Source organism: Oenanthe melanoleuca, chromosome 4, assembly GCF_029582105.1.
Source record: "Oenanthe melanoleuca isolate GR-GAL-2019-014 chromosome 4, OMel1.0, whole genome shotgun sequence".
In the NCBI taxonomy this organism is placed as follows: Eukaryota; Metazoa; Chordata; class Aves; order Passeriformes; family Muscicapidae; genus Oenanthe; species Oenanthe melanoleuca.
This window is the reverse complement of record NC_079337.1, coordinates 16696230-16723533: the sequence shown is the minus strand read 5'-3', so window position 1 is coordinate 16723533 and position 27304 is coordinate 16696230.

Genomic DNA, 27304 nt, shown 5'->3' with positions numbered 1-27304 from the left:
CTGGCTCTGACAGACCCAGCACTGCTGTTCTCCACCTACATCTCTATTTTGAAGCTCAGCAATGTTTTCTGCAATCTCTGCTCAGTGCCCAGTTCTTCATTTCCTCCAGAGCTTTATGAACAAAATAAGATGAAAGAGAGGGAGGTCTCAATTGCATGTGAAGCACTCAACTCATGCATTCCATTCTCCATATCATCTTCCTCCCACAGTTTTAGCCAACCATCACTTGTCTTTTTCATTCTGGCCCAAGCTGTTGTGTCACCTTGCTCTGTGCTATTAAGAAGTTTCAGCTCTGAGCTATGCAAAACTTTTTTCTCAGAATATCTTGAGACTACTGAGAGAGCTAAAGAATCAAGGCTTACAAAATGCTTTGATGCTAATCATCAGATGAAAGGTGCCTTAGGAATAGAAATACCTTACAATAAACAAGAAACAACCTTTACATTTTTTAAAATAGTTTCTTCCAAATCTTGGCAGATGGAACTCATGCAAAGGGAAGATAATTTGTATGGGGCAAAGTGAGGCATCCCTCCCCCAAATATACAACAGCACTGTAATGGCAACTTAAAAATTTATGGACAGATGAAGTGCCAGCCACAAAGGCTGATATAAACCAACAACTTATTAGAAAAGACACTGCCTCCACTCTTTAACTGTTTTGAAAGAAGTGCACAGCATTGTCTGAAGGAAACATTTTCAAGCAAAGTGGACTAGGAGGATGAAGTGGGTGTGATTTAAAACAGAAATCTAACTCTCATCAGGCTTGACTTGATTCCTGTGCCCCCTAAGCTAGTGGAATTACTGTGATGGACTCTGCACTAAAAAGTGAGAGTAAACATCCTGTTATTAAAAAAAACCCAAAATCTGTATTTACTGCAAATCTCTTTGAAGCACCCTCATTATGTGCCTTGCACTTCCTGTTTCAGCAGTTCTTATTTACTGCCATCTACATTCCCCTGTTACTGATCAGGTTTTGTTATTGTGTGAAAGTTTCCTGATGGAGGCAAATATTAGGTGTTTTTTGTAAAGGTTATCTTTTTGCTACTGTTTGACAAGCAGCTGTTCATAATTCCACAGCTTAACAATTACACTAATTTTTAAACTAAAGGGTGGAGCCATAAATTTTCTCCAGTGTTTCCTGCAGCTAAAGAAACTCAGCAATCAATAAAAAGAAAGCACTAATAATATTTCTTGACTTCTTTATTTTCTTGTCACACATGCTGCAATAACTTATGGAGATAAACAAGCGCCTGTTTTTCTGATTTCATTTTGAACACAGAAATCGCTGTAGGGCACACAATAAAACTTGATTTTTGGCTTATGCTCCACAATCAACAGCTAATCATCAGCTGAATGTTTGATACAAGGTGCTCTGCTTAACCTTTTGTCTGCTGTCTCCCTCACCTTTTCGTGTGCTCTTTGATTTCAATTAAGCTGTGGCTGAATATATCACCTCTGGGTATTTTCTTTCCTTAAATTAAACAGCACTTTGCCTTGTGATCTTAATCAGAAGCTCCTTGAGGGGGAGTCTCTGCTGTTACAACTGGGCACCAAGTCCTGCCCTCCCCAGAGTCTCTGAGTAGAGCAGTGTTTGTGGCAGACCACAGGAAGAGGAATGGGGCTGCCACACACAGAAAAGTGATCAGACAGTGATGATAACATAGGTACTGATGCCAAAAATAACAACCTGTTCCAGGGAAGGACAGTAAAAATTCAGATTTTCAACAAGCATGGTAAAAATAAATGTAATTCAAAAGTTCAGTTTAGATGAATTTGATTGTCTGGTCTATTTTCTCTGGCCCAAGATTTCTTTAGGGTCATTCTAAAATTTTCAGAAGCCAGAGTCAAATTATCAACTTGGTGTGTCTACTATTTTGATTAAATTAATGCTAGCTAAAGTATGTGAATTTTTCACCATAGTGAAAAATGTTCTTCCCTGTGCCAGTATTGGTATTTCTGTGATCCTGAGAGATTACTTTTCTATGGACTGGGAAGTGTCTGTGTGAGGCTCCCTGTGAAGCAGAGGGATACTGCTGCTGATACTGCTGTCACTTAAAATAAGTGACCACTTATTTTAAACACCTCCTTGGACATTTGCTTCTAATGGAACCAGCTGCAGACCCACAGCTCAGACAGAAAGGTCAGCCAGCCCTAATGAGAGCTCCCAATGCTTCCATTACACCCACTGTCATATTTCTTGTTCTGACCTGGTGCAGTGCAAACAGCTTCACAGGGCAGACAGCCAGTGAGACAGACACACCCAAACTACCACTACAGCTGCCCTCTGTATCTACATAAAACCATAAAATATTTAACTTAAGGTATTCAGAGACACTCCCAATCTGAATTCCACTGGGTCCCTGCTAAAGGCTCCTCTAAAAATGTCACTGTTAAGCAAACATGTGACTTGAAGAAAGCCTTACAAGGATGACAAGGGGCAGCAAAAGGCTATTCAGATGGCCTGCATTAAGCAGCTTCCCTCTGATGCTTGAGCCAGGAGCCTGGGCTCTGCAGGCTCTCTTAACATCAAAGGAGGGAAGCTCAGAGGCAGTGACAGTGCCATGGCTGTGGCACAATTGAACAACACTTCATTTTATGTGTGTGGATTCAGATGCCTGAGCAGGTGATTAAGAAAAACAGCAAAGGAGAAAAATAAGCCTAAAATCAATGTTACCTCACGTACAATCATTAGAACTCCACAGACCAAATTGCAATCTGTCAAAATCACATCAAGTGTGTTGAAAGCTGCTACTGCAGCTAAGAATTGCCAGTTAGGAAATACACTTTGATTTGGGAATATATATTCATTTTATGATTGATTTTATCCTTTTGGGTCAAACTAAGATCAAAAGGTCAGGTTTTAGCTAACTACTACACGAGAAAGTGAATATTTCCTCTTCTGCCCCATGATTTCTGGCTCATAATTATTAGTGAGTTGCTGTAAGGGAATGCTTCCAGACACTGCAATCTCCACAGAAAAGGTGGTGATGCTACTGACATGCAGTGCTGCTATGAACACACAGCTCTGGCTTTTTGTTGCCTATTTGTCTGCTTGCACAAAACAAATTAATTCCTCTTCCCCCCAAAAAACTGCAACAAACCCCAAACCAAATCCAAACCCCAAACCCAAGCCAAACCTCCCAAAAGGCTTCCTCACCACTACAAATGTTTGATGATCACTAAGGGGATGTGAGAGTTATATGTTGTGTGTTTGTCTACCTGTCAAGCCATCATCCTTTCCATGCTCCTTACAGATCAGTAGGGCAAGACCACTTTCCTCCTAAAACAAATATTTTAGATCTACTATATCCTTAAAGATCTGACATTTCAGGGTCTCTGTGGCAATGTGTGAACTTGTAAGTCAGTGCCCTTTTTGAGGCAGCATGGGATGCTCCCTCAGCAAATCCTGCCTCTGTACATAGCCTCATTCCTTAATGCCACATGGAAAATGTGCACACAAGCACGTGGAGGGATTGTTCCTTATGCTGTGAAGCAGAACTGGGGCTGCTCAGAAGTGGGGCAAAGACAAGAGATCCCCATGGGCTGTGATGCTTTTGTTTAAGGATCTTTCCAGCCTGTCCTGAGAAGTCTGTGCTCCCCAGATCCATATCTAGCCTTCTTATACCACAATTCCCCATTGCACTTGAATGTGAACACAATCATGTGCAAGTATGATTGCTCTCTTGTGTCCTCTGGGCTTGTTTCTTTCAATAAATGCCAGAAAAGTTCACCTCCATTTCATGAGTGGAATAGAAAACACTGAACAGCTTTGCTCCCCAGCAAGACTGTTTGTTTGTTCTTGGGAAAATATTGTCTTGCAGATGCCATCCTTCAAACATGCATTCAACATCCATTTAAAAGTGCAAGTGGATGAAATGGGGGAATAGTTTTGTCACACGGGTTTTGCTTAACCATTTTGCACATCTCCCTTCTCTGGAACACACCATTTACAGCTGCCTAGCAGTAGACTACACATTTGTTTCAGCTAGCCTCAGCGTGAAGCAATGTATTACATTTTGTGTCTGTGTGTATGTTTTCATTTTTGGCAGCAGAGATTAAATCCCCCTTCTGACACAACCACTGTGTAACCTTGGTCATATCTGGTGATTTTTGCACCAATTCCTGGTAAGAGGGATGAACATTTCCTGACCACAGTCTGTCATGACTGTACACAGCTTAGGAAAAAGCTGGTTTTTATTATTAATGAACTCTGTGCTTCCCACATGGAGAAACAGCTCTCATTTAAGATCTTAAGCATTATTATAAACAGATGAGACAGGAAAACACCCTGTGCTGCTTAAAACTGGTTAAAAGGTTCCAAATGCTGCATTTTTTTTTTTATATTCTCCTGTATTAAGACTTGTGACAGGAACAAGATGGTATTTCTGCCTGGAACAGTCTTGTGCCTCGAGTTTGAAGTGACAAAGCATTAATGTATGCAAAATATGCAGCCTACAGCTTGTTCATTAGGAAAACGGAGCAGTAGAGGAGAGTATGTAGATTAAATGTCACCAAGGCATATAAAACTCTTTGTGGCTATATAAAACTCTTCCCCACACATAGGAAAGTGCAATGTATAAAAAGGAGAGAATGTGCAACTGCTCCACTGCCAAATGCCTAGCAATGGGTAAGTGTGACACAAGCCAGGAGCACATGGGGACCATAAACCTCAGTGAAGGCACCTCTGTAGCAAACTTAAATGCCTTAAGGATTAAAATTGCCTGCAAGATGTGCTGGTTTTACTCAGACTCTTGACTCATAATTTGTTCTACCTGGCTGTATTTGCTGCACTTCACAATGCCTTGACCCACCCTTCTCCATCCTCCTCTGTGCAGGTTCAGGTTTGCTCACTGCTTGTAGCACTAAGAACATTGCTGCTATAAAGTAGAGACAGGTTGTGCCAGAGGACTAAGGCAGCACAAGGAATAATGAATTCCAGTCTTGGATTACTGTTTCTATATCCTAGTCTTGGGCCTCACTTCTCTCACCAAGTATCTGCTGAAGAAGTTGGATCGGGCTTTCCTCTCATCAGACTAGGTCACAATCTCTTCCTCCTCCTCCTCATCAGCTCCTCAAGTGTAGTTTTCCACTTTCATGGCCACAAGCAATACACAAAACAAGAAAGGAAAGCTGAACACCAATTCTGCTAATTGCCAAAAGGGGGGATAAAGAATTATATGTCAGCTACATTATTAAAATTTAAAGACATGTTTCTGAGCCCATCCAGACAGTCACTGAGTTTTAGTCAGGTTTACAAGACAGTGGCAGGCAGAGGGAAATCAAGTTGTTTAATTTTAACATTTTTTTTCTAAAAAAATTCAATTTAGGATGTATTTAAATTAATGACCTAGCTCAGAGTTTCCGTAGGGCTGTTGTATCAATTCACAATGGAAAAAGAGCAAAGGAGCTAATTTTCAGCTGACCTTATGCATGTCTATAATAATTTTTACTGCCCTACTTCCAGGTTCTCATGTTTGGGCAAAATCAGAGACAGCACAGCCCACTGCCACAAACCATTTTATTTTTCACCAAAAAGATGTTTCATCCACCTACATCAGAAAATGTGAATCCTGGACTACTGTTTCAACAGAACCATTTATTTTCATTTTTAGCACTGCCCCAATTTTTTCTTTTAAAAACATGTGACCAAAATCAAAACAGAAACTCTGCCAGATTTAACACTAATTTTTGATGAAAAATTCATTCCAGAATTCTTTTTTGTTATCCCACTTGGAATAAAAATAATTTCTTACTACAACTCAGCTACCAAACAAAAAATCTAGGCCCAATGCCTTCCTAATATAAGCAGAGAAAAAGCAATGAAGGAAGAAAATAGTGACTCTTAGCATTGAATTTTATCAAAGGGTGTTGTTAGTGAAGAATTTGCTATACCAGTCCATTAGTATTTCTGGTTTTGGAGATGGCTTGAAGCTTTGTTCCAGGGGTCACATGACAAAAAGACATTGGAACTCAGATATAATATTTGACCTTCCTCATAAAGCTTTACCTTCTGGTCTCAAAAGATGGAGGTGAGGTAGAGGGAAATTTCTCCCTTTTTCCTAAAGAGTTTTTTAGCTCATGATTGAAAAAAAGTCCCTGATCTCTAAAGGCATTAAGTTCAGAAAAACAACCCCCCTTAAAGAAAGGAATCAAAAGATAAGGGCCTTCTCTGTTATAGATAAAATCTATCTTGAGGGAGCTAACACTTATCTGTGTGCTTATGTTTTTTCACTAGACAAAATGCAAAATCACAGACAAGATGAATTTCAGCATTTTGTCTTACCAGTCACAGAGCCACCAGATGGAGCTGAGGTTCTGCTTTTAGCAAGGAGGAGCACAATTAATTTCTGGAAGGATTTCAGGGAACATTATGCATGTGTATAACAGACAAATATGTGTAGATACACTGCTCTCTGTATAAATTAGGTGTATTCCAGGTTTAAACAAATAATTTGAATAGGAACTAGTAAACCAGGTTCACAAGTGTTTCTTCTGTATGATTTCCTGCTAACAAAGGGCTAGCTTTCCTTGACTGTGGCTCCTCTATGAGCCACTAATCCTTAAAAACTTGTGCAGTCCCTCTGACACCTCTGCTTCTCTTCAAAATATAATTGAAATTGGCCACCAGCTTCAAAAACTGTTAGACAGACAAATATACACATGTCCAGACTGCAGAATTATTTAAGCCCTACTACCTATCAAAGCAATCAAGATGTAAAATACCCAAAATACTTAAGTATTAAAAATTCAGTTTGTACCCCATAATACCTTGCATATGAAAAAATACAAGCTTTCCCCCATATATTGAAAATAAAAATAAATAAATAAATAAAAATAACACACACACACACACATACACACACACACAGGGAGCAAAGATAACAGCCAAAGCACCAGTGGGAGCCTAAGGGAACTCTACCACTTCCTCCTTACTTTCACACAGTGTGCCAGAAAACCCAGACTGAATTACTGGCACAACAGTAAGTGATTCAAGTCAAAAGGTGTATATATGCCAACACCATTTAAAATGACTTGCTAACATTTTCTTCCACCGTTTTAATGAAGTTGGCTTGAATCCCTGGAGTTTAAGGTTTTTAGAACTCAAATGTGTCAAACTTATTATATATACAGTTGTTGTTAATGCCTGCTACAAGATACGTGGCCTGAATTAATACTGTGGTAGACTCTGGAAAACTTGATGGCAATTACTACTCCTTTCCACTTCACAGTTTACATGGGAAAAAGCCCTTCTTTTCTGAAGTGATTTCATCCCAACCAATGAAGATTCAGGGTAGGAGGAAGACACAGCAGTCTGTGCTGTGTAGTGACTCTACCACAGCCAAATGTAGAGCACCTGAAGAGAACTGTCCAAAAAAATGATGAACATTTGGTTTCATCAACAGCTTTGAGATTTCCAATTCTAAATTCATTAAGAGGCAAAATTAAACATGACATTTTAGGAGAAAAATAATTGCTTTGGACTGATCTAACATTGTGCTATGAAATAAATTAGATTGCATTTATACATTGCATTTTAACGATGATGCCATTAAAAAATCAGAAAAAAACCCCAAACCAATAAAAACCAACCAAACAAAAAACCTCCACCCAAATGGAGTCTTTTCAGATTCAAAATGGGATGTTTTGACATTAGTCAAGATTTTTCTCCCCCACTGCTTGCAAAATAGCAGCCCAGAAATCAATTCACTTTCAGAAAGTATTTGGACTGTGATGAAATCAAAATGAGTATACCAGTTTCTTATAGGTTTTTCCAAATGACTCAATCCCATGGTCCACTTCAGCCCTTGAACCTTTAAAACTCATTCAGTGTAATAATTATAATATTTTACCAGGACTGAAAAATGGCCCAGATGTCCTGAAGCCTCCTTGCCTTGCTCCTGATGGCACAAACTCCAGGGAATTTAAGGCATTTGGCCACACAGGGCTCATCACCCACATCTCCCAGCCACCTTCAAGAATTCCCTTTGCTAAACTTCCTCATGTCCTATGCTTCCTTTGCAATAAAATATTTTTTTATTGACCCTTTTGACTGGAAAAATATTTCCTGATCATTCACCCAGAGGCTGACATCCAGCCAGACCTCCTCCCTCCCACAGGTGCTCAGGTGACAACATAAGCACTGCTGATTGCAAAGGAGGGACAGGACTGTGGCTTGTGACTGGGAAAACCTAAAACAGCCAGCAGGGAACAGCATCTCCTGGGAAATTTTTCTTTTATTAGGCAAGAAGGTCATGCCTTTATTAGCCTCCAGAGCTGATGTGCAATTCCCCTTCTGGGCTGGAGGCTCACGTCCATGCAGCGGTGGCCTTTGCTGCACAGCAGAACCTGCTATTGAAGTGACTTCTTCCTCTGTACTAACCTATTCATGCTCCACATAAAAGGTATATAAGGATGTGCCTCCTGGAGAAAATACACTTTTTAAATAGCTATTTTCCCCACAACCACTACTGTAGATAAGCTTTGTCTTTTCCTGACATGGGAGACAACTCTTGGTGGAAGGCACTTCTGCAGCTTGCATGATCTGAAGCTGCTTCTGTCTGACAGATGTCTGAGCTGCTGAGATAGAGTTACCCCCTCCTCTTTATTTCTTCACCCCAGTGCCTGGACTATGATGGGCTTCCCACACCATTCCAGATAGTCTGTCAAATGGGGGCAAGAAGTGGCTACCACCAACCTTCAGTGCCTGTGGTAAGGAAATGTCTCCCCATCAGAACTGGGTTTAACTGGGTCCTCCTGTCCCTGAGGTCCCTATTTGCTCTGCAGTTCTGACACCTTGTGAGAAGAGAGGCCCTGCTGCCGGAGGAATCCAGCCAAGTTATGTGGATTTTTTATTCCAGCCTTGGAACAAGAAGAATAGCAGCCAAGACAGAGGCTGCACTCCTAGAAATCCCATGATTTGACCAGAGTCAAGGTAATGTTTCCAAGGACTTCATCAAATCCATACTCTACAATTTGATGGCTCAGCTCTTAATTATGAATGGAAGATCCTATTCATCAGTGTCACCCATCTTTGGGGTGACAATACAGTGGCCTGAAAGGAGAGTGAAGAGGCAAACTAGTCTCAACATGGGATTCTAAGAGGTGGATTAATTCTCTTTTCCAACACCTTGAGCATGAGAGGGACAAGGATTGCAGACCTGTAGACCCATCACCTCCTTTGCCTTCTTCATGTAAGATTTCATCAGTTCCCATCTTCATAAAAAGCAGTTTTCCCATCTTCATAGGGGCTTTAATGTGAAGATTCCCCATTATAATCACAATCACCACTCAGTAAACCCTGCATACTCCACTAGTATGAACAGGCAAAAGAGTAATACAATTTCAGCACCAGCTGAACTTTGAAGCCCCATCAGCACTTTTTAAATATACCAAACCCAGATGGAACTAAACTACTTTGAAACAGTTTCCCACTGAAACAGTTCCCAGCTCAAGGAATGCATGAACCATAACAGAACAGAGACTTTGAAGTCACTGGGATACAATTCTATATTAAAACAGTTTCCTCGGCAACCAGAAGTCAAAGCAGCCTTCAAACAATTCAGACACACAAACCTTTCACTCCTAACAACTTTTCAATTAAAGAGGGACAAACATACATTTAAATTATGAAATGGTAAAAGCTTTCTAAAGAGCCCAGTGAAGTGTAGCAAGCTCTCACAGCAACATATTCCACTTAGATAACAACACCTCCTGCAAGGTTTCAAGGACAACCACAAGACACAGAGCAGAAAGAAATGGATTAACACAATATGCTTTTAGACTGAACTCAGTGCCAGTATCATAAGGTCTCTGCTTATGAGTCCGTTCCACAAGATGACAGTTTGGACATGCTGTGCAGGATACAATGGCAGTTTTAGGCATCTGCTGTAGATGTGAAATCCAAGAGGCACTGCCTTTAGACAGATGCCAGTCTGGTGGTGGGCCTGGCAGTATCTCTAGAGCATGCCTGTAGTGCTGTGATGGCACAAATGTCCCTGAAACACTGTCACTACACATTGCCAGAGACACCGTGGAATTGAGTCCTTCTCCTCAGGTGACAGCATGGGTACACAATTCTGTGTGCTGTGTCCTGTCACTGCAGAAGATGAGGCTTCAGGATATGAGATGAGTTTCTCCAGGTGCATACTCTTGCCTCCCAAGCCTGGTGAATAAAATGGATGGGAAAGCATCCATGTAATAAATACAGGTGCATTGCTAACAATGGGACTGAAAATATCCAGCTTCAGGCAGAGAACAGCATTTCAGGTAGATATTTCAAGTTTATCATTAAGAAACTGAAAGAGATTAGTGCATTATAATGTATAATAGCAGGCCTGCTTTGAGAATAAGGCTCACCACCAGGACCAGGTGTTTTCCTGATTCCATAAAGATCTGTAGTCTTCTGTGTGTATGAATATGCACTGTACATCCTCATTTTTATGGAAGATCACCTGTCTTTCTCTGCCTTAGGATTTCATGTCTTTATGTACATTCTTGCTATATTGAGAATCCACAATAATGTTACCAATGAAATTGTCTATGAATAATATATTACTGCATCACATAAAATAGTCAATGATTTCTTGAGGGATAATGAAAACTACTAGTTCTTACTGGGTGTTCAGGCCAGGCAGCACATTGCTTACTAATTTATTTTAATCTTTGTTAAATAAAATATTCAATTAATTAATCTCTAGTGTCATATATCATACAGAAGCAGAGCAAAGGAGCCCCTGGAATTTATCCATAGCCCACAGCTCAGCCCTGCTGCAGCTCAATTACAAGGGGATGCTGAGGACACTTTGGAATTATGAGCTGGAAGGCAGGCATATCAGGCTCACCTTTCAGCCTGATACTCATAAAACCTGAGCTTCACAAGCAGTGCAGAGCCTACAATTGCCCCTGTGGTGCCCACAGTCACAGAAAATAAGAGAACAGCCCCAGCCAGCCAGATCTTCACAGGTAGGGGGGTGTGTTCAAAGTGAGGTATGCCCAAGATGATTCCAAGCAAAGTGGTGGTAACCAGCTGTGGATCCCACCCCAAGTTTTACCAGGATTCTTCTTCTACCTCAGCCACTTGCTATGACAAGATGTGTCAGTGAATTCCTGCATTGAACCCTTGAATGCTTAGATGCTTTCAGTTCAGTTTGTTTATGCTCAAGCACTAAACCCATCAGCCTCTGCAAAACAGGAAAATCTCACTGTCTAGTGGGTGCATCAAGCCAGACTGGAAAAGACTGAAGTGTATTTCCAAAATACAATTCTTGTTTAAGTAATGATACTGCAAGGTGCAAGAAGAATTGCTGAAAGAAATCAACAAAATAAGTCTGGTTTGGAGGGCTTATTATCATTTTCAAAAATAAGTACATACAGGAAAACTTAGTCCTGACCTGCTGATATCACAACAATGGAGATATAAAATCCTCAATATCTGACTGGTAGATATCAGAAAATATTGAGAATTTTCCACTATAACACTTGGGAAACAAAATGCTACCAAACCAATAATCCCAGTTTACTCTTCCAGGAAAAACTGACACACTGATAAATACTCCAATGATTACCAGACTTAAAACTGGCAAGACTTGTCTATACTCTTCACATGGTATTTTATTTGTTTACAAAGTACCAGCTTGCTTTGTTATAAAATATTAAATTTTAAGCAATGTTACCTTGTTTCAAACATACGAAGATGATGCACTTTTGCCTCATACCCTTCACCAACAATAGAGGAGATTGCTACAGTGGCAAAACCTTCTGACAACCAAAGTAAATTATATGCTGATAAAAATCAGAGAGAAAAATTTAGGTTTCAGTTTTTGCAGTTTTCTTCTTTCCCTGCTCTCTCCTTTTCATCATTACAAAAATGGATTGAGATAAGAAAGTAAAACAGAAACAAGGCACAAGTCTCAGGGGGAAAAAAACCCCAAATGTTTAATCCTGTTCTAAATGAAAATGTTGCATTTCTGCTTAATTCTAAACCAACCGTTTTCCATTCATTTTATCAAAGAAACCGGAATAAAGCATGACAAAAACTGAAACTTTTTTTATAGTCCTCATATTTTTCTTTCTGCTACAGCTCAACCCATTTTCTCAGGAGACCCCAGTAAAAGCTACATTTACCTTTTTGTAACTGACTAAACTAATGCAGTGCCTTCAGCTCCTTCAAATGCACCCTTGTGTGAAGCATCTACAAAATGTGCTTACATTTGTGAAAAGCATTTCAGGACCTAGAAATGAGTGCTGATGCTGGTCCTGGAGTGACACTCCTTGGGTTCAGTGCCACCTGACCTCCACACACACAGGAATTGCTCAGCAGTGGGATCCACTTCAAAGTGGACTTCTAGAGAATCTAGTAACTCAATGACAGAGCTGGACTGCAGACTGAGACATTTTTTGGGAAACTTTTATGGGAAAGAGAAAGGTATGTTATTTGGTTAGTCAAAAGCAAAGGGTTGTCTCCTTAAGAGGAAGGGGAAGCAGGAAGGGAACTATGCATCCAAAAGGATTGTATGCAGGCACTTGAGGCTGGGCACTGTTAGGTTAATGGCTGGATTCAACCTTAGGGGTGTTTTCCAAAGTAAATAATTCTATGATTTTTGAAGATACAGGAAGTGCTTGCAAGTGAAGTGCTTGCTGTAGTTCAAAACAAAACAAAATCCATAAGCCACACAGACAAAACCATTAAATAGAACAGCAAATTAATCCCTCAATGATGAACTCAGAAGCAGCAGTGAGTTCAGCAGCATGGAGGTGATATACAGGATTTCATGCATATGAGGAATGATGATGATCTTCTTTAAAAAATGCAAAAGACAACCTCTAAGTTAGCAACTTGCTAAGCACTGTCTGCCAGGGAGAATAACAGAAACCACTTCTAACATTTTTTTCTGCAGACAGATTGTGATTCAGGGGAGGAAGGGAAGATCAGCAACCAGAAAACCTTCACTCTCATCTGCTCTATTTCCATTTCACATTATTATTCTATTTTTGCATTGCGTGTGCATGCAATTTCATTCCCTGGGAATATGAAACCTGCAGTCACTATTTCTTAAAAGACATGTTTCTAAACAGCCCAATCTCACTGCCTTTCTTTATGGATATAATCTCCATTTCTCTAGGTAGTGTCTGTCTTCCCAAAAACTTATCTGTAGCCTTAAATCCCAACAGGCTTTGTCATGAAGTTGTGAGTTTACCAAAACTTTCTGCTTCCTGTGACCATCTCCCCTGGCTACTGTGTAACTCCAAACCCAGTTATCCTTAACACATTAAGAGGGGTACACTTCCTGTGGATGATGACACCAAGGCTGAAAAATAAATGCTGGTAGTTTAGATCAGACTGTTATCTACAAATCCCACAGCTTCCCTCAGAAATTTGGTCCTTCCTGTGTAAGCCTGAAGCTTGGCATGGCCAATGATACAGCATGAGAACAGAAAAGTGTCTATAGTTTATTAGGTTCTTAAACACTGATACCTAAACCAGATTCTTTCAGCTGAAGCTGTTCCATCCTTTCTTCCTCAGACTCTTTTTCAGAACCCTCAATAAAAGATTCAGTTGTCCTATTCTGCAGGTGGAGAAACTGGAGTGAATTGAAGAGGATGTGCCTTGTCCCTGACCAAGGGACAAATGAGGAGTTAAGCTGAGATCAGCACTGGGGGTGTCCTGGGCTCCAGCCTATCTGCCACCTCAGGCAGACTGCTCTAACACACCAGAGAAATGGAAAAGTACATTTAATCCAGTAAATCTTTCTGGGGTGGCACTGTGGAAGTGCACTGATGGGAACTCACTGGACAGATCAGTGCTTCCTGAAGGAAGCATTTTTTTCTTGCCTGATACAGCTCCTGAGGAATACATATCCATGAGAAATTGATTTGAATGCTTTCCAAGGAAGTGTGACACTGCCTGGCTATACGCATTTCAGCATGGCCCTTTCCCTGTCATCTTCTAAATCAATTTCTTTCACTTGGTGCCAACGCAGCATATTAGTTTTTAAGTTGCCTTCTCACTGAATAAGATATGGCAAACCTGTGAATTTTATTGGTTATGAGAAAGCTTTGAGAGGGAGAAGAGTAGAGAGAAATATCAAAGCTAGACTTCAGAATGTATATTACTTTTTCTATCAAAAGCAAAGGGGAAAAATTCATTCTTTACCCTGTAATGTGATTCATGGCTCTTTCTATAAGGCATTGATAATGTAATTCATTAATTTGGCATTGGTAGTCTTCACCATTTTCTTTGTATATATTTCACTAGTATGAGCCTGTCCACACTTGAAGAAGTGTCCTGCCTTAAATATGTCAGCACAAGAGCAGACCTAAAACAGCTGCATAGAACATGGGTGTTTCTGTGAGGGAAAATTGCCTGACATTAGCAGATAAAGCTGGCCAGAAATCCGAGGAGATGGATTCAGAGATTTGGGGTAACTTATTAACTCATTGTTTTCTTCTTAAAAAAAACTCAGTTTTAAGGAAAAATGTGACTACTCCAATAGTTTCTTTTTTTATCCCCCAAAGCACTAAGTTTGCATGGATTGTGTTACAGAAATTAGATTTTGAGACAGCAAGCAAAAAGAAAAATGTTAACTAATAGACCACTCTCAAAGCACTTTATGGAGAAGGCCAAAATCACTGCTCTCTTTTTGAACCACAGCCAGGTAAAAAAAGTCCAAGTACAGAAAAATGAGTCACTTGAAACAGTCTAAGAGCTAAGGCAGACCACACATTTCCGTGCTGTGTCCACTGGCCTTAAAATACATTCTTTGGAGGTGTAAAATTGCTATCAGAATAAAAATTAGCAAGCATCAGACTTACCCTTCTCTTATAGGAAACATTAAAATATTAACTGATAGAACACCTGAGTGAAGTAGTTTATCACCATGAAGACAAGTTGCTCTACAATGGTGAAGGGTCATATCAGCCTATAAAATTTTCCTATAGAAAATAACATGTTCAAACTACCTGCCTCCAACCCTACAAGTTTAACTGATTATGATTTCTAAAATGAAGTATCTAGGTTGGATTTTCAAAGGGTGGAAGACATTCAGGCACAAGTTTTCAATCAACTTTCAATGGCAAGAATTTGACCCAGTTATGCTTTGATTCTGCTTTAAATAAAAACTGTACTTCACATTTTGGGTGATCAGGCTTGACTTTTGATACAACAGTCAGCCTTGATATCCTGAGCACAAACAACCCTAGAGACCTATAAATGTCACTTGATGAGAATTTTTCCATTTATGTGGCAAACAAGAATTTTAACTCGGGCAGGGAAATGTTTGTCCTGTGTTGCCTTCTTTACTGACCAGTGACTCATGCCTGATATTAACTGCAGTGGATCATAATCTAAACTTTCATACTTCTAAATGCTTTGAATGTACACAATGGTTTGTAAATGCCAAAAAAACATTGTTCTAACATTACTGAGCCCTGTTCATGCACAGCTGAATCAATCTATAATAATTTGGAATCAATCTAAAATAATTTGGACACGAGAGGACTTTATACTGCAAGAAAAAAAAGGAAGCAGCTAAACATCAGTTTTCACAATAATTTACCAAATTTCTAGCTAATTTTAGCAGATTAGTTTACCTCTCTCGTGTAAAACAATTCATGCCTGACAGATAAACAAAATGCTCTCTCACATGAATTTATTGAGAAAATGTACTGTAAAATCTAATGGCAGCTATTCAAGGCTTACCTTTATCTGCCAGGGTTATCATCAGCATATATCCAATATCCATACATTGTTCCTAAGCACTGCAGTTTCTGTATAGTGTGTCTTAAACTTCTTGGAGCTGTTCATAGTGGATCAAGCAGATGTTATAGTGCATAAAACAACCCCCAAAGCAAAAAGTGCTTTGGGAGAAGTAACTTCTTTGTTGTTCTTAAGTAACCTACATCCACTGCTGGGAGAGCACTGCCATCAGGTGCCAGTCATGGTGTTAACTGATGAGGATTTAACTTCTCCACTGTTTTTGCAACTGCCTGTGCTACATTCCCTGCTGTTCTGCACGTTGCATCACCTGCCTGCTCACCTGCCACACACTGCTGGGATCCTAGGCCAGGAGGAGGGGAATGCTTTTTCCCTGCATGGCTCCAGCTGCTTTCAGACCCTGGCACCTGCTGGGGCTCCTTGTGAGGCTGCAGCACCCACAGAGTGTAGATGGCAACAGCACTGCCAGCTCCCATCTGGGCACTGAGAGCAGCTTGAATCAAATCCATGGAGCACAACAGGGCTGCTCTGTGAACACCAATTAAAACACCTGCAGGATCTTTGTTTTTGTTTCCCTAAGAGGCCTCCAGACTGAGGCAATTAGCAGCAGGTTTTAGCAACTCATGAAGCATCAATGTAAAGCTCTTCTTCAGAGTCTTGTAATCAGGACAAGCTAAGCTACTCTGAATTGTACACATACTACTAACTCTGCAGAGGTTGTACCAGACCAGTACTAGCATTCACTTCCATCTTTATTAGGCTCACATTTTCTAAGTCTTCTTATCTTTTATTTTTTTCCTACCTGATTTAGCTCCCTTTTGAGCTGTACTGTGCAAGCAGCCCTGAGCCCTGCATCCCAGGAGCATCTGGTTTGCCATCAGCCCCATACTGTCTTTATCTGAGCCACAGAGGGTATGAACATACCTAACCGGGGAAGAAAAACCAGCTCACAATTTTACATTACTGCAGCTTCTTCTGAGCCCACACAGGTGTCTGACCCATGTAGATGTACCCTGGGGGAGGTTATTGGTTAATGCTATTCATATGAGAAGGTTTCCTGTTCCTACAGACAGCTTCTGTCAAGGACTCTCCTAGCTGCAAAGATTCATAATTTAAACAGAGAAGGCTCTAAATAATTTCTGAAGGTGATACTTATGAAGTCAAACCATTTTTCACAGTAGAGCCCCAAACAAATGATTATCCATCAATAAATCTATCATGCATGACGTCCGTGCTCCCATGGGGTCGGCCCCACAGTAAACAAACAAAAGGCTCTTTTAATGATTCACCATTGCCTAAAGGAAAGGAGAAAATAAAGCATCAATTTTTCTTGAAATTCAGGTTGACAGACCTACACTGATGAGACATTTACATCCAGAGGATATTTTCCTTATGCAGGGACACAGGTCGTTTCTAACATTCTCCTTCTATTGGCAAATGGCAGGGAACAGCCTAAATCAAAATCAAAGTTGTGGGGCATAAATCACTGATTGTCCTTAAGTTTAAAGCTAAAGATCAACAACATTCCTCAGTAATCTGTGACACCTGATACTCTAAAACTGTAGAGAATCATTAAAAAAGCCCAAAAGTCACAATTTCTCATCAAGGTGGTTTCAAAGAGGACTTGAAACTTGTTTTCCCCCTTCTGTGGCCACTTCCTAGCAGACAAAGAACACACAAGTTGTTCCACAGCCAGTGCCAGATTCTGACAGAGAAGCCCAAAGTGGGTCCAAGTTCCTGTATAGCTGAGTGACCTGAGCTGGAGCTCACATGCATTGCTGTCTTCCAGTAATGAGAACTCAACATAAAAGATTGCAAAGTGCTTGGGGATTCAGAATTTGTGTCACACCTTCTCCTCTCCATCACCAGTGGTCACACCAGCATACGTGGGGACAATGCAGCAGAGGACAGGGTCTGCAAAGCTCTGTAGATGGTATTTCATGAACTCAGCCAGGCTTTGTCATGTGGAAATACACTTGCATCTAAATATACAGCTTTCAGAATTTATTACCACTGAAACAACACACACATTACAGCTAAAAGGAAAAAAACCCACCAAATCACCAATTACAGTGTAACAGGTCCCACTGGTGAATAATGCTGAGCACAAGTTGCACTGCTGAAGATAAATGAGCCAGATTACCTAGGCAATACCTCATCCAGCTGAGCAAAGGGTGCTAAATGGTGTATGAATATGCATAAAGCCAAGTGACAGAAGTACATACTCACTTTTGAAAAAGGAAAAAGTAATAGAATAATAGAAACCCAGGCTTTCTAGCCCAGCTCAAATTAAGGGTGGAATTTCAGTCTAGCATTATTTCCATTATACTCTTTTATTTGGAAGGGGTAAGAAGTCAGCTATTAAAATGCAGTCTAGGATGAAATTTCACAGGTAGAGCATTCCAGCATGAAAAATCAGCATTGTATATCAGGAAGACAAATTGTTTGTAATTTTTATATAAGAGCTGAGCACAAAACAATTTTCAAACTTTTCCATTTCTTTCAATTAAAGTGTCAGATGTCTGTGTTTGTAATAAAGCTTTTAATGAATAAGCTATCAGCATATAATGAAGTACACACCAGGGCAGACACTGCAATTATCACACGTTAAAAATATTCTCTGCTACACGTATTTCTTAGTTCTTCCAAATTTCAGGAGGCAAGATGGGAAAAAAACCAACGAAAAACCACCAGAACATATAAAGATGTGTTCTCTGGCCTGCAGATGAAGATTATGGCATCTGTTGTTTTTGCTCCTGACAGAACCTGGGCACTTGGGAAAGTCTGGAGACAGGAAAAAGTTGGGAGAGCTCTGCACCTAATCTATTGGAAGCCAGGTACCATCTCCTACTTCTCTCTTAGTGCAAGGATATTCCTACAGCTTCAGACTTCACAAACCCTCTCATAGCAACAGCTACCACTGAATTTACAACAAACACTTAACCTGCAGCACTGGGTGCTCATCAGAGCTGCAGGGAGGGTGCTGACACCTGCAGAAAAAGTGCCCACCATGTGGAAGTGACAAAGTGTGGGGACTGCCTGGGAAGTTTGTTTCCAAATAGTGGATCAGCTTTAAAAGATGATCCTTGATGGTTGGACCTAGTAAAATGTTCTTTTTAGTTAAACAGTGGGAAATATTATTAAATACTTCCTCTGTATCTTAAAATTAAAAAATCCTTTAGTCTGCTTATACTGCTATATTCCAGATGATTCAAGTGAGAGCAATAAAGACTAATTTCATTTTAGCAGGATCTCTTTAATTAGTCTGCAATGAGATTTGCCCTGTTAGAGGTTTATAGCAAATTTTGTAGAAAATGTTCTATGCAATTCTATTTAGTCTTACTCCATCCCATGCAAACACCCCATAAAATATTTTAAAAGCCTACCATTATAGGAATGTGCTGCTTGGTGAGTCATAATACTGAGCTGGTAGTGCTTTCACTCAGGAGAAATGCTGCCCAAACCATCACCATTCATAATTTACAGAGGAAGGCAAGGTGCAATCTATTAATTCAATGTGAGCTCATCCAGCTGAGCCCATTTGACCAGTCCTGCAGGCTGCAGGAGTTCCTGATGCCCAGTTTGTGTGCAGAGTGTCCAAAGATCACACTGGGAGCCCCTTTCAGGTGGTGAAACAAAGCCAGGACAGGTGAAATGGGATGTCAGAGGTACCCAGCTCGTTTTTGTGGTAATTATGAAACTTCAAGTCTAGCAGCATGATCAAGATGAGCTTTCTCTAATTAAAGGTTTCTGTGACAATGGAAGGAACAGCAAAAAACAGGCTGAGCTCTTAAATCTAAGGATGCTTTGTGTTATGGCTGTTGATGTGGCTCTGTGCTGGTTTAGCCTCCAGTCTGACAGTGAGTGGAGTGGGATCTCTGGTGTTCATTGGTGGGAAGCTATTATCATGTGGATGGTGAACAACAGCAGAGACAGCAGCAGGAAAGAGAAGGGTGAGACTTTCAAAAAGCAATTTATGTTGTAACATATGGGAAATTCAGGCCACTTATTTCAAAATATAAACTCAGGTTTTAAAATCTTCCCAACAGACATTCTCTGCTTCTTGAAAAGCAAAGTGACTGTTAAGCCTCACAGTGGTTATTTAATTTAGTTGCAGCCTTGCCTTAAACTAGAATGGTAAGAACTAAACTGCCAATTCATAATTCTTGAGCCACTGTGTTGTGCCAAACTCTGCTTTGTGTTCCCAGGCAGGACAACTCCATTCTCCAGGGGAAACAGCACTTAAGCATCTAAGGACCCAGTATGGCTCCACAGACATGTGTTTGCTTCAAAGCAGAAATATTTATGGTAGCTTGAAATGATGCCTCTAGCACTCAGGAGGAATTGGGAGAATCTGGATCTTGCCTCCTAAAATAAAGTCCTTTCTTTATGCATCCTGATACTGAGCACAGGGATAACAATGAGCCATTCCCAGGAACAGCACTGTAGGATGAGCTGCACCAGGTGACTTAGCACAGAAAAGTGCCTACATATTACAGCCTGGGGTATAGGAGAAGAAAAATCCCAATGAGGGGGAAAAAAAGCATGGGAAAGGTGATGTCAAAGGCTTTAGTCTTCCTTACAAAATGAGATAAGCAACTACTTGACACTCAAGTGCTGATGTCCATCAAAATCATAAGAATAACTACATGTAGTACTAGGTTTCTAGCAGCCACCTGAACATAAATTTGCACAAAATCAGAACACAACTGGAAATCTATTTCATTATGCCAAATTACAACAGTAAATGGAAACAGAGTTAAAAAAGTAAACCTCAGTGCATGAAGGAAACCCTGGAGGACACATGAATTAGTCATTGTAGAAACAGAAGTAAAGGAGGTAGACTATCCAGGAATCATTCCACCTTTCTAACCTTAAATGTAGATCCTGGAAATGAATCCTTAAGGTTAAATATTATCCATTCCCTTCTAGAGCACAAATTCCTGTCAGTAATCAATTTGGAGAAAAGATAACTTAAAATTAGTTCCAAGGTACAAAAAGTATTTTAGGCTATCAAAACTGAGGTTTGAGTCCAAAGTTCAGCAGAACTCCTCTCCTAAAGAGCACAAGGAGTAGTCCCACACAGTAACATTTGAAACATCCCACTGTGATACTCTCTACCTTAAGGAAATCAGCCCCAGTGCTCTACACAAATACAAATCTCTGCTGCACGTGTGCTGCAGTCCTTATCACACAGAGGTGAGATGAATTTTTTCATCACCTGAATATAGCACAGTGTCTCCAAACGGATGGCACACTCAGTCACTGTTAATAAATGAGATTAAAGGAAGTGGTTTGGCAGGAGCTGCTTCCTCTAAAGGATAGCTGAAAAATATATTTATCTGCATGGCAATTTCTCAACAGTCATAAACCAAGCAAAAAGACATAACACAACCAACCAGCCAGATTTAAAGGCCTCTATTTTAAAATGCTGTTGTTTTTTTTAACACTGCTATACTGTGAAGATTGTCAAGGAGCTAACAAAACCTCAAAAAGAAAAAAATCTAATCCAAAAGGTATCTGATTAAAGAAATATATGGTGGGTCACTTGAAGACTGGCAATGACTGGCTCTGACAGAAAAGATTCCGGAGAGAAGTCACTGTCTTATTTAAAGGCACAAGCACCTTGTAAATCACTTTTTTGAAAGTAGTGGCAAGTATTTGGCCTTAAGCCATTGCAGAAGAACTACATTACAGCTCTTGTGAAATGCACAAAATACATTGCAGAGCTCCTAACTCTGAAACAAATAGTTTTCTAAGCCACAGCTCCTTCAAAATTATCTTTTCTATTACTTTGGACTCTCTTCAAAAGAATTTTAGACTTAAGCTTTTCATGTCCAAAATTTTGAGCAGAATCAAATGGAGTTTTCTGTCTCACCATAAATCTTCCTGAAGCACAGATTTCAAAGGAAAAGTTCTGCAGCTTTATTACCAATCTGTCAGAACCACAGTGCCCAATACAAATGATCCTCCTTTTAAAAAGAACTGCATTTTGTTCTCTCTCAAAGAAGAAAAATACTCCCTTTTATGAATCTGCTGTTTTATGCTATTGTTAGTACTCTGTGAAATCATAACAGATACCAAGAATATTTACACTTTTTTGCAAGTGACAGTTTTTCAACATAGTGCTGAATATAACTCTATTTTTTAAAAAAGACCTTCCTCCTCCTTCCCTTTCTCCCTGTAAAAAATAAAAAAATCAATACTTAGGAAAATAGAAGGGCAAGGAGATTGTCAAAACCTTAATGTTGTGAACATAATGAAGAAACTCTGAATGATTTGGGAGACCAAAGCTGGAGCAATTTTTTCAAAATATGATACCTAAAAAAGTCAACCTGATATTTAGAAAGAATTTTGCATTCAACATTCTGTGGCATTTCTGGAAATCTAGCTTTCAGACTTCAGGCTTTATGAAGATTGAGGAAAATCACTTAGTTGCCTGAAGATTTTCTTAATGACTACAGTGTGGATACCCCTCCTGTAAGACTGATTTAGTGGTGGAAATGTGAATAACTCAAAAACCACCTTACTTGGAGTGCCTTAAAAACCCCAATACTTCCCAAGCTTGCCAAGTTTAGCTGTATGGACAGTAAATCAGCTGTATCATCTCAAAGTGTGTAATTAACCAGTTGTGTATAAACATTGCCCTTTAAATGGGAACCTCCATAAGCAGCATTTAAAAACTGCTCTATGCACCATAAAATCTCCATGAAGCCTTGCAAGCACAAAGACTTTAGAACTTCTTAAGGTTATGTGTGCTACTCTGGCACCAAGCACAGAGCCTTCCTCTACTCCTCAGGCAGTCTACAAACACATAATAAGGAACAATGAGCAAAAAAAGGTGAGGTGTGAGAAGAGGAAATGTGGCATGCAGGTGTTTGTTTTAGAGCTAGACAGCAGGAACTGAGCAGAGAGCTGTGGTGGTCGTGGCAAAGTGCTTTCTGTGCTTCTTTCTCAAGGTTCCATCCCTTCCTTCACAGCAGTGCTACTGAGCCAAGGCTGTCCCAAGGCAAGGGCTGCAGGATTCTGGATACCTGGCAGCTGAGTGCCATGGGACAGCAGGTGACAGATTTAGGAAGGTAACATAAGCAACTGGAGTTCCTGCCCAGTGGAGTATTTGTCTCTTTAGCATTAACATGCATAGATGCAATTTTATTTCACATCAGCATTGCACTTCTGCTTGTTTTCTTTCAAGTGATTTAGCAACTTAGATGCTTACATGGCTGAAAAGAATTTCCCAAACTAATGCCAGAGAGTAAAATGAATATGGAGCATGATGAGGTCCAGAATTACCTAGAAGTGAGGCAAAATAACTTCCTCAAGATTCTCTGCAAGGTCATGTCAGACTTGGAGTTGACACTTCCCTCTATTCTTCCCAATATAACAGTGTCCCTGACTACAAGGTGGTTTCTTATCCAGTAATCCCAAGCCAACAGGGAGGTTGCACACTATTGAAAACTGCTGCAGCCTGAAGTAGGTCTTGGGCCCTAATTCATATCCATCCACACTGCTGGAATAATTCACTGGATCTGAAGTTCATTTATTGCCATTTTCTTCCCAAAGGATGCCTTCAGTGCAGGTGCAGACCCAGCTGGGCACTGGAATGTTTCAGGTGGGTGAAGAAGAGGAGTAACCTCGGCAATATCAAATAAAAAGCAATATTTGTAAATTTGTGTGCAATTCCATAAGCCTGTTGCCTTTCTAATGACTTGTTGGCAGAAAGCAGCTCTCATCTTTGTGCAAACTGACATCCAGGTATCTTTCTGTGCCATGGCCTTAGCCATATCTTTTGTCACATCACCAGAAGATGTACAGTAATAAAAAGAGCAGATGTTGTTAGACAGCTGCAGCATCATTAATGGCATAAATTTCTTTTGTGTGCTCTTGCATATTGCTACTACCTCAGGTTAACAGAAAAAAGAATCTAACACTCATACAGCTACATTTGGGTACTGATACATGGGAAGATCTATTTATTTTAGGCAATTAAAATAATTTCTTTATGACTATTTGAAGTCAGCAGAAAATAACTATGAGGGAAGGTCTTCTATCAAGTAACAGATGCAAGCCTCCAGTTACTTCTAACATACCTATGCCCTGGTGCTGTGGAGAGAGAATTTATGTGCCCACACTTGAAAATATAAAGCAATTTTTTTTTGTTTAGCTTCTCTAATGTGACTTTTTCACCTTGTGTCTGCTGAGAAAGGTCAATGCCAGTCCCCAGCCCCCAGTGGAAACAGATGAGTGTTGAACTACAGCCAAGAGCTAGTACAGTTATCCAGATATTCTGCTCTTCCTGTAATGAGATCTCCTGTCCCATGTAAATAGCACAAGGATTCCTTGTTGCCTGATCAAGAAATGCAGCAAGTAGTGGGAGGCTGAGGTGCCCATGGCTCTGAGACCTGCCAGAGACCCAGAGCTTGAAAGCTGCGATGTGTGCAGAGACCAGGGCAATTCCCAGACCCTCCAAAGGACATCTCTGCACTAAGGGATCTTCAGGGCAGACAGAGTAAGGCACACAAGTGGTGGTGGCTCTCTCTAGGCATGGGATGAAGACAAGCTGACAAGCACATTCTTAGCTAAATGTTTTTAAGTTGAGAGAGATTGTAAGGAAATGTGACACAGAGAAAACAACATGCTCTTTTTCCTGCCTTGGAAAGAAACAAGTCCAATCTGAAAACATTTTAAATTAGAAAAAGGCCTGAAGTAAAAGTTAGCATCAAAACACCACACCTAAACCTTAGTTCAAAAGCAGCTAGATATTAATCCCTGTATTCAGGTTCTCTCTCCTCCAAAATCCTAAAATTTGGATTTGACCTAAAGCAGAGAAAAGTTCAGGACAGAAACTTGGATCTAAATTCAGGAACCTATCTAGGAACTTGGTCCTTGTACCTCTGAAAATTGAGGAAGAGATTTGAGCTGGGTGGTAACAGAGCAATGTGATCCTCTTCCACTGTGCTCTTTTTCTCCATTCTCTCTTTTGAACTTTACTCGTAACTCTTGAATTGTACAACACAGAAGAAAGAAATTCTCCCTCATGCTAACACCTAGTTAAACACCACTTATTGTAATTGCTTGGCAGTAGACCAAAGCATCTCCCTTAAAGTAATAATTTATGCTAATAGCTGTTGCTATTCAATATCCAAACACCACTTCAGGTATGTGAGATGGTTCAAGGAGCTTATCACATCCTCAGCAGCCCTGCAGAGCCCCTCTGAAGAGCTGCTTTCTCTACCCTGAACACTCACCAGCTAAAATCTAGGGTCCCCAGGATGAAAGGAGCAGTCACAGCATACCTGTCCCAGTGTAAGCCCATGCCCAGCAATCCCAGGCTTGCCAGGACCATGCTGGGTGTACATGCACTCACTTTCTGTTCAGCCAACACAGGGTGAACACATGGGTGAAGGTCTGTGTGTGTCAAGGCTGAGATCATCAGCATTCAGGGTCACCAGCAGTCCAGCACTTTCACAAATCAAATCACTTTGTAATGGTGGGATCCACCCAGGGTACAGCTAAGTTGTGTTTTTGGGGCTTAATGGAGCTCAGGCTGCACCCAGAACTTTAGTAACATGTATGAGGAACATTCATGTTATTGACAGAATCAGACTTGGGTCTTATGAGATGCTGGAGGAACTACTTGCTCCTAAACTTTCCTGAGAATTATGTTCTTAAACACTATGAATTCTTCTAACTATTTGTCCATTGGTATTTGTGTTGCAGACATAGCCTAAAAAACTCAAACAAACATACTTTAGTAAAAAATGTCCTTATTCAGTGATTTAAATAAACATTATAACTGAGTGTAATGGAAATTTGGGGATTTTTCTACCTGCCACAGATTATTGATCCCAATTAATCAACAAGGCACAAGAGCCTAGACAGAGAGAGCCAAAGAAACTGGATTGCAGTGCTTCTATCTCATTATTCTTGGACTGTACCAAATTTGTTAATTAACCACAGCCGTTTTCTCACCCCCTTTGAACCAACTCCCTGCTCCTAGAATAAGCTGCTCTTCAGAAATTCAAAGAGTAGGGATGACTGCTTTTCTGAAGACTCTCAATGATTTAAGAAGCATTTCTGCTAAGATCTAAAGGACATGAATGCAAGCTGCCTCAAACCTAGAGTATTCTCCCCAGACAGTTTGCAAAAATTTCCACTTTCCACTGTGTCATCAAACAGGATCCTATTTCTTGACTGGTAAAAAGGTGGTTCTGCCTGTGCACATAGATATTTTTGTAGCTGAAATAAAAAAGAAGAAATAGTTCTTAAAAATAGCTCTGTCAAAAATGGGCTAAGGGAGTGTTAATATACATGAGAAGAGCACCAGAAACCTGAGCCAGACACATGCAGCAAGGGAAAGCCTCACATTGTTCCACTGGCTGACTTTAGTGGATTTTAGGGTTTCAGACTGGAACAATTTGCTTCTCCATCAGATAAAATGGAATTTCTCCAAGCAAAGGGCAAAGAGCTGCTTGCAGCTGCATTTCTTTCCAATGCTTATGGATGCCTCTCTTCACTAGCCACTGACTTTACAGGGTCATAACTTTAATAGAAACACATATTTACTCAGCTGTGGCTCTTGTGCTTTCACATCTGAGCATATTTCCCTTTCCTCTTTCTAGTCAATATTCCTAAACTATGCTATTAACAAGAGCAGAAAATCCAGCAGGTACCCATTTTGTTTTCTTTAATAATAGATGATATCTATTTCAAAAAGATAAAGATATTTCCTTGCTCTGGGATGTGTTCCTTTCCCTCCAGATAAGCCACTATTTTGCACATTACATTTGCTGCCTTCCAGAAACAGCAGATAACACTGAAGAGATTTAATTAATATGTACCACAGCATGACCTCAATGGATAGAACATCTACCCTAAAGGAGCAGAGCTGTAGGAGGTAATTAGAGCACACCATGACATTTATTACTAATGCTCTTCCATTGACATTTGCTGTTGACAGGCTGCATATAAAGTTTTCCTCTGTTTGCACTGACTTACAATGATTTAGACCTCTCCATGTATGTAAGTGGGAATGCTATTGCTGTTTACAGTAAATTAAAGCATGAGACACAGAACAAAATCTTGGCCTTTTGAGAGCACTGAGTAAACTCCTACCAACTTCCTGGACCCAAATTTCTTCTCCACAGAATGTATTATGTAAAAGTGCTGCTAGTATGAAATAAATCCTTTCAGAAGGGGAGAAGTCTCATGTTCCTGTCCCTAGTCTCTTCTGCTGTGTAGATTTAAGAAAATGATAACTGCTGAGTGTCAGAGACACAAAGAATCTGGATCATGAACCCACTTCTTCCAATTCTTCTCCAGGCTTACAAAACTTCTCTGCTACTGAGTTGCATTACAGAGGGGATGTCTGAGTATTTTATTAGCCAATGCATTTAGATAAACCCTTTCAGGGTTTAAAACATACCTCAAAATTAGTAAAATTTTAGTGAAAATGAGAAAATTTAAAATTTAAATTTACTAAAATTTACTAATTTAAAAATTAGTAAAATTTTAAAAGAAGAGAATAACTGGAAGACAAACTCTACTGACATCAGTAGAAGGATCTAGAAACACTGTGAAAGCCCTGGTAAA